The sequence below is a fragment of the Tamandua tetradactyla genome, chromosome 20, assembly GCF_023851605.1.
Source record: "Tamandua tetradactyla isolate mTamTet1 chromosome 20, mTamTet1.pri, whole genome shotgun sequence".
Classification (NCBI taxonomy): Eukaryota; Metazoa; Chordata; class Mammalia; order Pilosa; family Myrmecophagidae; genus Tamandua; species Tamandua tetradactyla.
Window position 1 is genome coordinate 36,126,371 of NC_135346.1, and position 11,669 is coordinate 36,138,039.

Sequence of the window (11,669 nt, forward strand, 5' to 3'; positions counted from 1 at the left end):
GAGGTGCTTGGTAAATGGTAGAAGAAATGCTTCTTTTTCTCTGGGCTTCAGTTTTCCTATCCGTTAAGTGAAGGCAGTTGAGAGATCTTCCCTTCTAACTGCCCAAGAATTTGAGTCTGATGTCAGAGATCCTGAATAAACAGGATCTCCTTTTTGGGATTGCCCAGGTGAGAGCTAAAGCTTTGGGGTACGTAGAGCTCCCTTAGGGTTATGGCATCATCACCCAGGAATGTTGCTTTCCACTGTGGCCCAGGACAGAGGGCAGAGGGCAGGAATGGGTGCAGGGAGGAGGCAGCTTAGCGAGGTGGTGGTAATGAGGGACTTCAAACCAACTTTGCCATTATCATTAGGTGAGGGGCCTTGCTGTCGCCCAGCCTCTAGCTTCCTCAGCTGGAAAACAAGAAAGCACCATTTGGAGGTACTTCTAAGGAGTGGGAGTGGCAAGAGACCTGGCCAAGGAGTGCTGAAGCAGAACATCTGGGAAATTCAGGAGAAGATGGGGTGAAAGATGGAGAAGCACCTCAAAGAAATTTCATCATCTCACAGTTGAGGCCAGATTTAACCTTCAAATCTGGAGTACCTAGAATCCTGATGTAATTCAGCTGGTAGACCTATCTCAGAGTTAATAATAATTAAAATGATAATGATTCTAAAAATAACTTACTGTGTGCCAACCACAGTGTTTAATGTTCTATTTGCATTATCTCAGTTGAGTTTTCCAATCAACCACAAGAGATAACAACAATTGTTATCCTGGTTTTGCACATGAAGAAATTGAAGCTCAGAGCACTTCAGTAGGCAGCCCAGGGTCACTGAAAGCTGTAAACTGGATGCTAAGCCAGGCAGTTAGAGTAAACAGTGTGTGCTCTTTGCTACAACACCCTGTCCTCTAAAGAACAAGGAGCCAGAATTTCTCATTGTCTTGTGCAGCCTGCTTTACCATTTCTGCCTATTGAGCATAGTGACCTGTTCCTGCCTGGAAGGCATTGCATTTGAGGATCTGCTAAAGATATTTGCAGACTAATGACAAATGTCGTTACTCTCCCAAGCCCTTCCCAAGCATTCAGGCTTTGCTTACAGGTGCTGGAAGGGTTCGGGGAGGGAGAAAGTGGTGGAATGCAGTACAATCAGTCCAATCCATTGCTTCAGGTCTCAGTGGCTTTTGTGTGGGGAGGTGCCATGTTGGAAACTCACCAGTGTGGGTGAGTGAGAGCAAGTGAGGGCATCAGCTTGCTTCTGTGGTAGGCAGCTGCCAGCTTTGAGGATCGCAGCCCTCTCAGCCATCCTTGAGAGACCAGGGTGCAGTATTTCTAAGGCCCTTCTGAAGCCCTTCCCCTTTGTAGTTGTAATCAGAAAATAATATTAACATTTATTGCCCAAGAGCTTTATCTAGTTGTTTCATGGAAGGCCCTTTGTTTAGCTGAGCCCATAATGGGCTAGTGGATGCTAGTTTGTGACTTATAGCCAGAGAGGGCTGATTCCTTCCATATTGTAGGAAGGAGAGGAATCTGAAGTGTTGAGGAGAGGCTGGAAGGGGAATTCAAGAAGGGGAGAAAGGCAATAGTGATCCTGGGTGCCAAGTGGGTCACTGCCAGGGAGTTTGTTGAGAAGTCACTCGTGAAGACAGGACTGTCTAAGGGAGAATTTCATATGTTTGGTTGTCAGTTGTGTGATGTCAAGCTCTTCTCTGTATTCTCCATGAAATCTTGGTGAGAGCAAATTCCACAGTGCTCACTGTGGTAGGCAGAATGGCCCCTGAAGGATGCCCATGTCCTAAACTCTGGACCTGTGAAAACAGGTTGCATGGCCAAAGGGACTTGGCAGAAATCATTAAGCTGAGGGCCTTGAGTTGGGGAGATTACCCTGGATTATTCATATGGGCCTAATGTAGTCACAAGGGTCCTTAAAAGAGTCAGAGAAGGAGTTGTGAACATGCAAACAGAGGTCAAAGTGACCCAGGGCTGAGTCAGGGAATTCAGGCAGGTCTAGAAGCTGGAAAAGGCAAGGAAATGGATTTTCCCTTGGAGCTTCCAGAAGGAATCCAGCCCTGCTGCTAACTCGATTTTAGTCCTGTGAGACCCAATTTAAATTTCTGACCTCCAGAACTGCAAAATAAATTTGTGTTGTGTTAAGCCACTAGTTTGCAGTAATTTGTTACACTTGCAACAGGAAATGAATACACTCCCTCTTGCAAGGAAGCAGGAAGATATGTTGAGTTTCTTACCATGGTATCATGTTCTGAACTCTTGTGCGCTGATGTAGGAGCTGGGAGGCAGGAGGAATCCACTTGCTCAGGCCTAACACCATGGAAACATCCTTGACTCCTGTTTTTAACCCGTACCTCAGATCCAAAATTCTACCTCTTCTTATCACCCCAATTGCCATCATCCACATTCAAGCCACTGTCATCTCCCACCTTGATTAAAGCAATTGCCCCCTAACTCGTCTTCACCTTTTTGGCCATGCCTCACTTCAGACCACTTGTGTGATGCTGTTAAAGTCAGATCACGTCTCTCCTCTGCTCAAAACCATCCAAATTCCAAGCCCATAATTATGGCTTAGAAGGCTGGGTGGGATTTGGCTCCTGCTGTCTCTGACCTCATGTACTTTTTCTGTCCCTGTTGCTTCCCTTCCACTTTTCTTTCAATGTACCCTGCAAGCTCCTGCCTCCGGGCCTTGCATTGCTGCTCCCTCTGCCCGGTGCTCTTCTCCCCGCGATCCTAATGGCTTCAAGTATTTCAGTTCTTCCCAAAGTCATCTTCTTGGAGATGCCAGTCTAACATTTTACCTCCCTTCCCTCCAACACTTAAATTTCTCATTCCTGTTTTGTTTTTCCTCCTTAGCACCCACCACTAACACTTGATCAAATTTACTTATTTAAGTTCTTCCTCATTTACCTCCCTAACTAGGATCTAAGCCCCTTGAAGGTGGGGATTTGTTTTGTCACTGCTGTCCCAGCACTTAGAAAAAGGTCTGGGACATAGTTGGTGTTTTAGTTTAAGCTGCCAGAATGCAATATACCAAAAAAACAGAATGGCTGTTAAAAAGAGAATTTATTAAGTTGCAAGTTTACAGTTCTAAGCCATGAAAATGTCCATAAAGAGGTTACCTTCACTCAAGAAAGGCTGATGCTGTCTGGAATACCTCTGTCAGCTGGGGAGGCAGATGGCGATGTCTGCTAGCTTGCTCTCCTGGCTTCTTGTTTCATAAGGATTCCGTGGGATGTTTTCCTTCTGCATCTCCAGAGGTCTCTAGCTATGTGGACTCTGTTGGTTCTGAAGCCTTCTCCAAAATAGTTCCCTCTTAAAAGGACTCCAGTAAGCAACCCCACCTTGGATGGGTGGAGACATATCTCCATGGAAACCACCTAATCTAAAGGTCCCACCCACAACTGGGTGGGTCACATCTCCATGGAAATAACTTAATCAAACGATCCATCCAGCAATACTAAGTCAGGGTTAAAGAACATGGCTTTTCTGGGGTCCTCAACAATTTCAAACCAGCACAGTTGGCTTGAAGGAATGAAAAGGAATTGGTCATCATTTCAGAGTGGCTCTGGATTTTCCCACATCATGGGATTAGGGGCTGAAAGGTGGGCACTCCTGAATTGACTTCCTGAGTGAATACTGTTTTGGAGGTTGTAATGCTTCAGCCATCAAGAGGTCGGTCCAACCTGGGCACTGGGAATGGGCACTGGGATGGGTGCCTTGGCTGATGGAGGAAAGCTGATCGTGGTCAAAGAATGTCCCAGGCTGTGAGCCTCTCTGATCTGGTGAGGGAGACTGGGAGATGCTGCAGGCTGTTCCCCCATCCCAGAACCATTACATTTTGGAGTTAAAGAGGAACTCAGAGCTTCTAAAACCTGAGACTTCATTTCCCAAATGAGGAAACTAAAGCCCAGAGACCTACCCTTGGCCCAGTACTTTGAAATCTCCACTTTACCTCTTACCTCCCAGTAGTGGAATCTTAGATAACTTACTCAGAGAGAAGCCCTCTCAGCTTCACTTTCTCATCTAAAATGAGGATGCCATTAACAACACACCTACTTCACGCAAATCTCTTACATAGGCCAATCACAAGCCATCAGTCTATGGCAGTGTGGACTAGAGGCAGATTCTCCCATTTTCCAGAACTGGGGCATTTTCCTCCATGTTGCAATGCTATGAATAATTTAATTCATGGCCCCTAGATCTTCTGGGCTATTTACTTCATGTTAATTTTCTGCCACTATGTGAAAGCACTGTCTTATTTTTTCCACTCTTACTTTGACCCAATTTGAGGGAGACAAGGCCCCCAACACCTGACTTAGCCTTCCCCCTTTCGACCCCCAGCCCTAAGAGCTGGTAGGGTTCTGTCATTTCCTTTGGGGTATGCTCTATGGAGTTCTCTATCAATCCCCTTTACATCCATGATGGCTCTTCTTTTTCAGTATCTTTTTTTTTTAATTACAGAGGTTGTAGATTTACAGAAAAATCATGTGTAAAATACAGAGTTCTCATATACCACTGTATTATTAACACCTTACATTAATGTGCTACTTTTCATGATGGTCTTAGGGAGAGGCAGCTTTGTGCCCTGTAGAGTATGCAAATCAGTGGGCTGTAGGCTGAACACAATCCAAGGGAAGAACAGACTAGAGTCAATTTTTTTTAATTTAGGTGGGCTGTGCATTCTATGTTTTTTCTGAGGTCGAATACATAGCTCATTATCCTACATGGCCAAATTCACACTTTTTAAAAAAATTAACCTGGCATCTGTAAGCTTTATTGAGATTTCAACTCCTGGAATTTCACAGGCTCTGTAATCAGGAAGACCAGGACACAAAGCCCTTACAAGCTGGGTAGTCTTGGGCAAGTCACTTAACCTCTCTGAGCTTCAGTAGTTAGACTAGGGTCTGGCTTGTAGTAAGGAAGTAAATATTATTAGTAATCTGAAAAGCATTCTGTATTTGAATAGTGGAAACTCTGTGGTTTTATGGCTTCTGTTTTCATTATTCTTCTTGAAGTTAATCTTTCTAGCTCCCTTATTTTGGAAGATTGTGCAACTTCTATCATCCCAACTCTACAGAAGAGGAAAATGAGCTAGAGAGGGATCAAGTAACTTGTAAAGTCCTGTAGTGAGTTAGTAGCAGAATCAGTTCTTAAACGTAGGCTTACTTTATTTTTTTCCCAATCCAGTGCTTTTTCCCAGTAGATTGGGTTAAATATCAGGGTAGCTGGGTACTAAAATCAGCGCTATCCAAATTGGGCCTTATAAATTAGATACAACTTGTGGCCCTCTATGAGACACAGTTTTGCATCTGTGAAATGGGAGATTTTCATGAGATTGCCTCTAAAATAATTTTTTACCTCTGAAGTTTTAGAAACCCACCTACCCATCAGACTCACCTTTGTTGTTTTCCAAAGAGCAAAACTGAACCGGATAAAGTCTCTCCATCAGTTCCCCATTTCCTTATCACTTTGTTGAAGACAATGTGTGAAAATGGCTTTTACTGCTGGATAGGGAAGTTGGTAATAAAAGCCAACTCCTTGGGTGCCCTAATGCCACTTTAGGAAGAATGAACATATTGTTTTAATTAATCATATGAAGGCAAAATTAGCATGATTGTGTGAAAGGTGTTGTAAATCATCCCGATCCACATCATTGAGCAAAGAGCATTTAGTTATTCAAGAGTTGTTAAAGATTTTATCTACCCAAGTGAAAATTCAATTAGGACCAGCCTCAGCTTATATAAAACTAAGGATTTTCAACTGTGGGAAAATACTGTCTGTGTGTGAATACCACCTTATGCTACTTTGATAAATTACTGTAATTAACTGTATCCTACGCAAGCTAAACAAAATTTACTGAACTGTTGTCGTATAAAAGGGATATCTTCTCTTTTCTTGTTGGGGAGATTACTCTAATCTGTACATGATACTGCCTCAAATAGCACGCTTTTTTTCTGCTGAGGTTTGAAAACATCTACAGGAGTCTTGCTGGCTCCAGTAAGAAGCATTTGATTTTCATCACACTCCACCTTTTCCCCTCCGGCTGTAGAGACATCAGTTATGGGCTTCACTCTGATGCAATTAAATGCTCTACTTTTAATTAGTTAGCTGGGGAAACACTGCAAGCAGAACCAACTTGAAACACCCTGATAGTTTAGCCAAAGGGCTGAGTTATTTTAGGAAGGGCAGAGGATGATGGAAGAGGTAAAGAGAAGAAGGCAAGAAGACTTCTTTACAGCTCTCTGGCACAAATTCTGCTTTAGCCCCATGTCCCTCCCTTTCTTGAATACCTGACTCTGCCCTGTCCTTTCCCTCCCATGTCTTACCGGCCTCAAGGCCTACCCTTTCCTCCTTTGAGAAGCTTTCCAAAGAGATTTATATGCGTATTTTTCTTGTAAGTGTTTGGTGGGAATGCCAAGATCTCTCCCCTGACCCATCAATGTATCTCTTTATGGGTTCTCTGACCTTGGCTCCTTTTTTGCCCTCCACAGGGCCTACTTCTCAATGAGGGAATGCCACAGACACTGGCAGGATTCCTGCTGGAATGGCTCAGCTTCATCATGAATTTAATCATACCACCTGTCCAACTCTCAACTCCTTGTGGGCAAAACTCTGAACAAGTCACTCTGAGCCAGAGTATGTTGCAGTCATTTCTGAAATATATTTCAAACCATATTTAGCTGCACGGCTACTGCTATTATGAGCTAACACTTTTTGAATGCATGCTCTGTACCAAGCCTGGTTCAAAGAAAATTGTATGTATTCTCTCCTTTAATTTTTGCTGGGATCTTAGGAGATGGATTATCCCCAGTTGAGATGAGAAGACTGAGGCTCAGAGTAGTAAAGAAAACTTGCTCAGAGTCACATAGCTAGAAAGAGCTAGATCCAAAATCTGAAGCCATGACTTGACTGTCATTAAAGTCCATGCTCTTAGCCACCATGTGAAACTACCTCTCAAGCTAATAATTGTGAAAATATTGAAGCATTCAAATGATTTACTTGCTTACCTCCTGGCTTACCTGTGCCGAGTTTGCTCTCCTGGCCAGGTGAGAAAGTCATGATGGTGAGTAGCTTAGAACTGTATGTGACCTTGAGAATTCCCACGGAGGTATTTCACACACCTGAGTCTCATCTATCAGGCTTTTCACACTTGGAAAGAGTTTGAGGATTGCTGAAATATCCAGTTGGGTTTTGTGAGCCAGTAATTTGTTTATACTGGAAGTTCAGTCTTTACATAACTGTGTAGTTATGGGAATCCATCTCTGATGACCTGGCTAAGTAAATTTATGGTGCATTTTTCTTCCCAGGAGACATAATTATAATTATATGTCAAGGATTTCACTGCCTTTGCTGATACATCACCCTCCTGCAAGGTAAGATGGAAGAAAGAAATTGTTTCCAAGTGTTAGTTTTATATTCTGTAATATGTATATAATAACCAATGACCTCATAAGAGGTATTTTGAGAATTGAAGATTATTTGTGTGAAATGGTCTTACAAACAGAAAATTGTGCACATGTAAGTTGTTACAGAAAAATCTTAACTGATGTAGTGGATGCCTGTGTCATATCTGTCTGGCCAGCAGGCATTCTGTCTTTTAATAAGTAGTCATACCCTGCCTTCTGTATGGGGAATGACATCCTTCCAGGTATTTTGGGTGTGGTGCCATTTTTGATGCAAAATTGCAAAGCAGAGAGATAGGGAATTAAGAACTCCCCACTTAACTGTAACCCATACCAAACTCTGAATCTGTTCTACAGTTAATTGTTGCGCTGTGCTCTGAAATTTATTGCTTTTTTGTATATATGTTATTTTTCACAAAAAGAAAAAATTCTATTGTGATGATAAATGCACAGCTATATGATGATATTGAGAACCGCTGATTGTACACTTTGGATGGTTCCCTGGTATGCAAATATATAATAAATATTAATAAAAAACAAAACAAAACTCCCCCCTCACTCTGCCTCCAAACCTGGTCTTAGAAATATGTGGAAGAGAGATTTCTTCCATGTACACATCTGAGCGAATGCTTGACTCCCTTTTGGGGCAGTTCAATAGTGTGTCTAATTCAGTGATAAAAAACAAACTAATTGAACAAACAACATTATAGTGACAGAAGCAGAAATAAAAGAGAGAAAAACAAAAACACCCACAGTCTGACCACCCTAGCAAATAATTTGACTGTTTCCAAATTTCTTCGTTTACATCTAGTTTCTGGCCATATGGCATTGCATTTTTACAAAGTTGCAATCATAGTGTAAATAGGATTTTCTAGCCTAAGAATATATTCTAAACATTTCCTTTCAGTGATAATTTAAAATGACTTTAGAGCATTTTATTAAGTGCATGTACCTTAATTTCCTTAGCTTTTTGTTGGGTCTTCGTATTGTTTCTAATTGTTTGCTGTCATGACTTAATTTACTCATGCACTCAACCGATATTTGTTGAGCCCACACGTGCTATGCCAGGTACTGGGAAGGGTGAGGGGTGGAAGACTATGTTCTTGAACTGGTGGGGCATAGACAGACAAGTGACCAGAATAAATTGAGAGGCATAAGTGCTATAAAGAAATCAGATAAAGCTGAGAGAAAGAAAAATTTTGGGGGTGGGAAAGGAGTCCATTTTTGGTAGGACGCTTCTTAGAAGGCAATGCTTCAACTGAGAACTAAAGGGAAAGCAGCATTTGAGCATTACTGGACAAAGTGGTGGATTCTTTTGCTCAAATGACCGATTCCTGAGACACTGGGGTTTCAGAGAGAGAAAAGTTTTATTACCAGGCACAGAACTGGAGATCAGATGGCCTACTGGCCCAAAATTCTGTCTCCCCAAATTGCAGTAATTCTGATAGTTTAATAGCATCAAAACATAGGTAGGTTTTAGGGTAATGAGCATGATGATCCCAGATGATGTAATTAGAAGTGATTTAATTATGGAGCATGTACAGATTGATTACATGCTTAGTCGCAGAACTATGTAAGAAAATGTGTCCTTAATATGATGATGGGCATGATTTTAGTATTATAATGAGGTGTAGGTTAGTTACAGGTTAAAGCTTAAACTACTGTGCATGTCAGGCAAAGCTTATTTTGGTTAGGTCAGGTCTCAGTTATAAAGATAACTATGGATTTGGAGTGGGTTAGGTCTGGGCTGATCCAGGACACTTCGTTAATAAACATTAGGGGCTGTCTTTAATGATAACAATACTCTAAAGTCGAAAAACTGAATGGTGACAAGTGAGGGTCAGTTCAATGCTTTTTTTTACAATCACAAGAGCACAAGATAAAGGCTATACAATCATTATAAGAGATCATGAGAGCTGGATTGTAATTCAAAGATTTCAGGTATTTCCTTTTGTTTACTCTAATATATTAGGAAGTAAAAAGGAACATCTACACAATAATTCAGTAATCAAAACCATCCCTTAAATCCCAATTTCTTAGTTACAGAAACATAATAAAATATTGGGAGGGAATAGTATTCCTGGCAGATGCAAGAGGCCCCAAGACAGGAAAGAACTTGTATGACTCTGAAACTAATAAATAACTAGCTGGAGAGGGGGATCCAGGTGAGTTTGGAGAGCCGGGGGCCAGAGTTTGCTGGCTCTTAGTGGTCACAATAAGGAATCTGTTCCATTTAGTAGCCTTTACGTTAGATTATAATAAAACATTTCACATTAGAATAATGGTCGTAAACCTTTGTAGCACATCAACATTCCTGTGTTATTTCTATGCTATGATACTAACCCCATTAGTTATTATCTCCATTTAATAGATGAGGAAACTGAGGCCAGAGAAGTTAAGGACAGCTCTGAAGTCTCACCACAAATCAGCATCTGAACAAGGATTGGAGATGAGGTCTGCCTTGCGTCTTTTTTCTCTGCACACAATTTGCTGCGAGTGTCCCTGAATGGAATTTTTGATGCTTTATTGGTCTCCCTCTGCCCAGAGCTATGCCTCTGCATGTGGAACTGTCCTTCCTTGAGTAACTGACTGTGTTAAGGAGACTGCAAGGTGGTGGGGGTGGGGTAGAGATTTGAGTGAACCCAACTTCATTAAAATTATAGGCATTATTACCTGGTTGTTCTTTAAAATGGTCAATGGGCAAGTATCAAGCTAGAAACTCAAAAGAAATTATAATTTGTCAACAGAACACAGCACACCGGAGGGGTCCAGGCAGGGGAAAGCCTGAGGAAAGAGGGTTTTAAATGGTAGGAAAGTACTCAGAAGAACTGGAAGACTAGAGGTGATTGCTCTGCCTGTTTGCGGCAGAACCAAAACAATCTTAAGGCTTTATTTCAGAAATGCCAGGAAATCACAAACTCCTATCTTGGAAATTAGTTCAGAGTTTTCTCTGTCTAGCCACACTGTGCGATGGCTGTATCCTCACCAAATAATTACCAGACCCCTAACTGAGTGCTTTTGCTGTTGGGACAATCATTGCCAACTTATTCCAATAGCGACTCATTTGGTCAACAAGTATTAATTAAGCACCAAACATTAATTGGGCATCTGGTAGACACTAGGTGCCAGGTACAGAGAGATGACTGAAATTGACTTGGCCCCTTTCCTGGTGTCACCTACAATCTAGTGGGGATGACAGACATTAAACAAATATGTAGGTAAATGATAACTTATGATGTTGTAAAAGACAGGGTCCTCTCCAGGGATGAAAGTCTCCCTGGCAACATGGGATGGGATTCCCAGGGATGGGCTTGGCCCTGGCACTGTGGGGTCAACAATGCCATCCTGACCAAAAGGGGAAAAATAATTGTAACAAATAAGGTATCAGCAGCTAAGAGAGTTCAAATAGAGTTGAGAGGCTACTCTGGAGGCTACTCTTACATAAGCTTCAGCTAGACATTGCTACCTATCATGATTTGCTAAACCCCAACCAAAACCATTCCTGCCAGCCCTAAAGAACACCTAGGGCTTTATCTGAGATTCTACAATGGTTCCATGCCCTACGATTACTTTTCAGAAACCTACAACCACCAGATGGGTTCCTAGGCTGATAAGTCCTGAAACCCAGAGGGCTCAGCCTCTCCAGAGCATCAACTAGTTCCATCCCTCTATCCTGTATTATCAACAGCCCCTTCCAAATTAAAAAAGTTAGAATGGGCAGAGCTCAAATAACCTTTAAGATTGGGAGAAAGATCAGAGGAAAAGGAGGAGTTATAACAGAGAAGATAGGATTAAACAAATGAGTATGATTGAAGAATCATTATATTGATATTTCTTTTAGTCTCCAATGTCTTGGAACAGTGAGAAATAAAAACCTAAAGTTGTGGAATTGTAACTCATGCCAAACTCTGAAATCTGTTCTACAACTAACTGTTGCAGTGTGCTTTGAAATTTATTGCTTTTTTGTATATATACTGTTTTTCACAATAAAGAAAAAAAAAACAGGGGCCTATGAAAGAGAATAATGGAATTGAGGGTGGGAAATACTTGTTAAATTTGGGGATTCAGAAAGGTCTCCTTGAGGAAGTGACACTTTATCTGAAGCCTGGGGTGCCACATTGCCTCTCCCACCCCCTCTCCTACTGCCTCATGCTCTCTCCACTCCAGCCGCATTGCCCTCTGTGCTGTTGTTTGAATAATGCCAGACATGCTCCCATCTCTGGGCTTTTGCTGTAGCAGTTTTCTCTGCCTCGAATGCCGCCCACTCCCATATCCT

General features: G+C 41.9%; 1 long non-coding RNA gene across 3 annotated transcripts in view; it reads left to right on the plus strand.

The window, feature by feature from the left end:
• LOC143664549 (uncharacterized) overlaps nt 1–10,052 on the plus strand; it is a 55,172-nt gene extending 45,120 nt beyond the window's left edge. For all 3 annotated transcript variants that reach the window (XR_013166471.1, XR_013166472.1, XR_013166470.1), the window contains 2 exons: nt 7,298–7,363; nt 9,765–10,052. This is a non-coding gene — a long non-coding RNA (uncharacterized LOC143664549). The remainder of the gene's footprint in view (nt 1–7,297; nt 7,364–9,764) is intronic.
• The last annotated feature ends 1,617 nt before the right edge of the window (nt 10,053–11,669 follow it).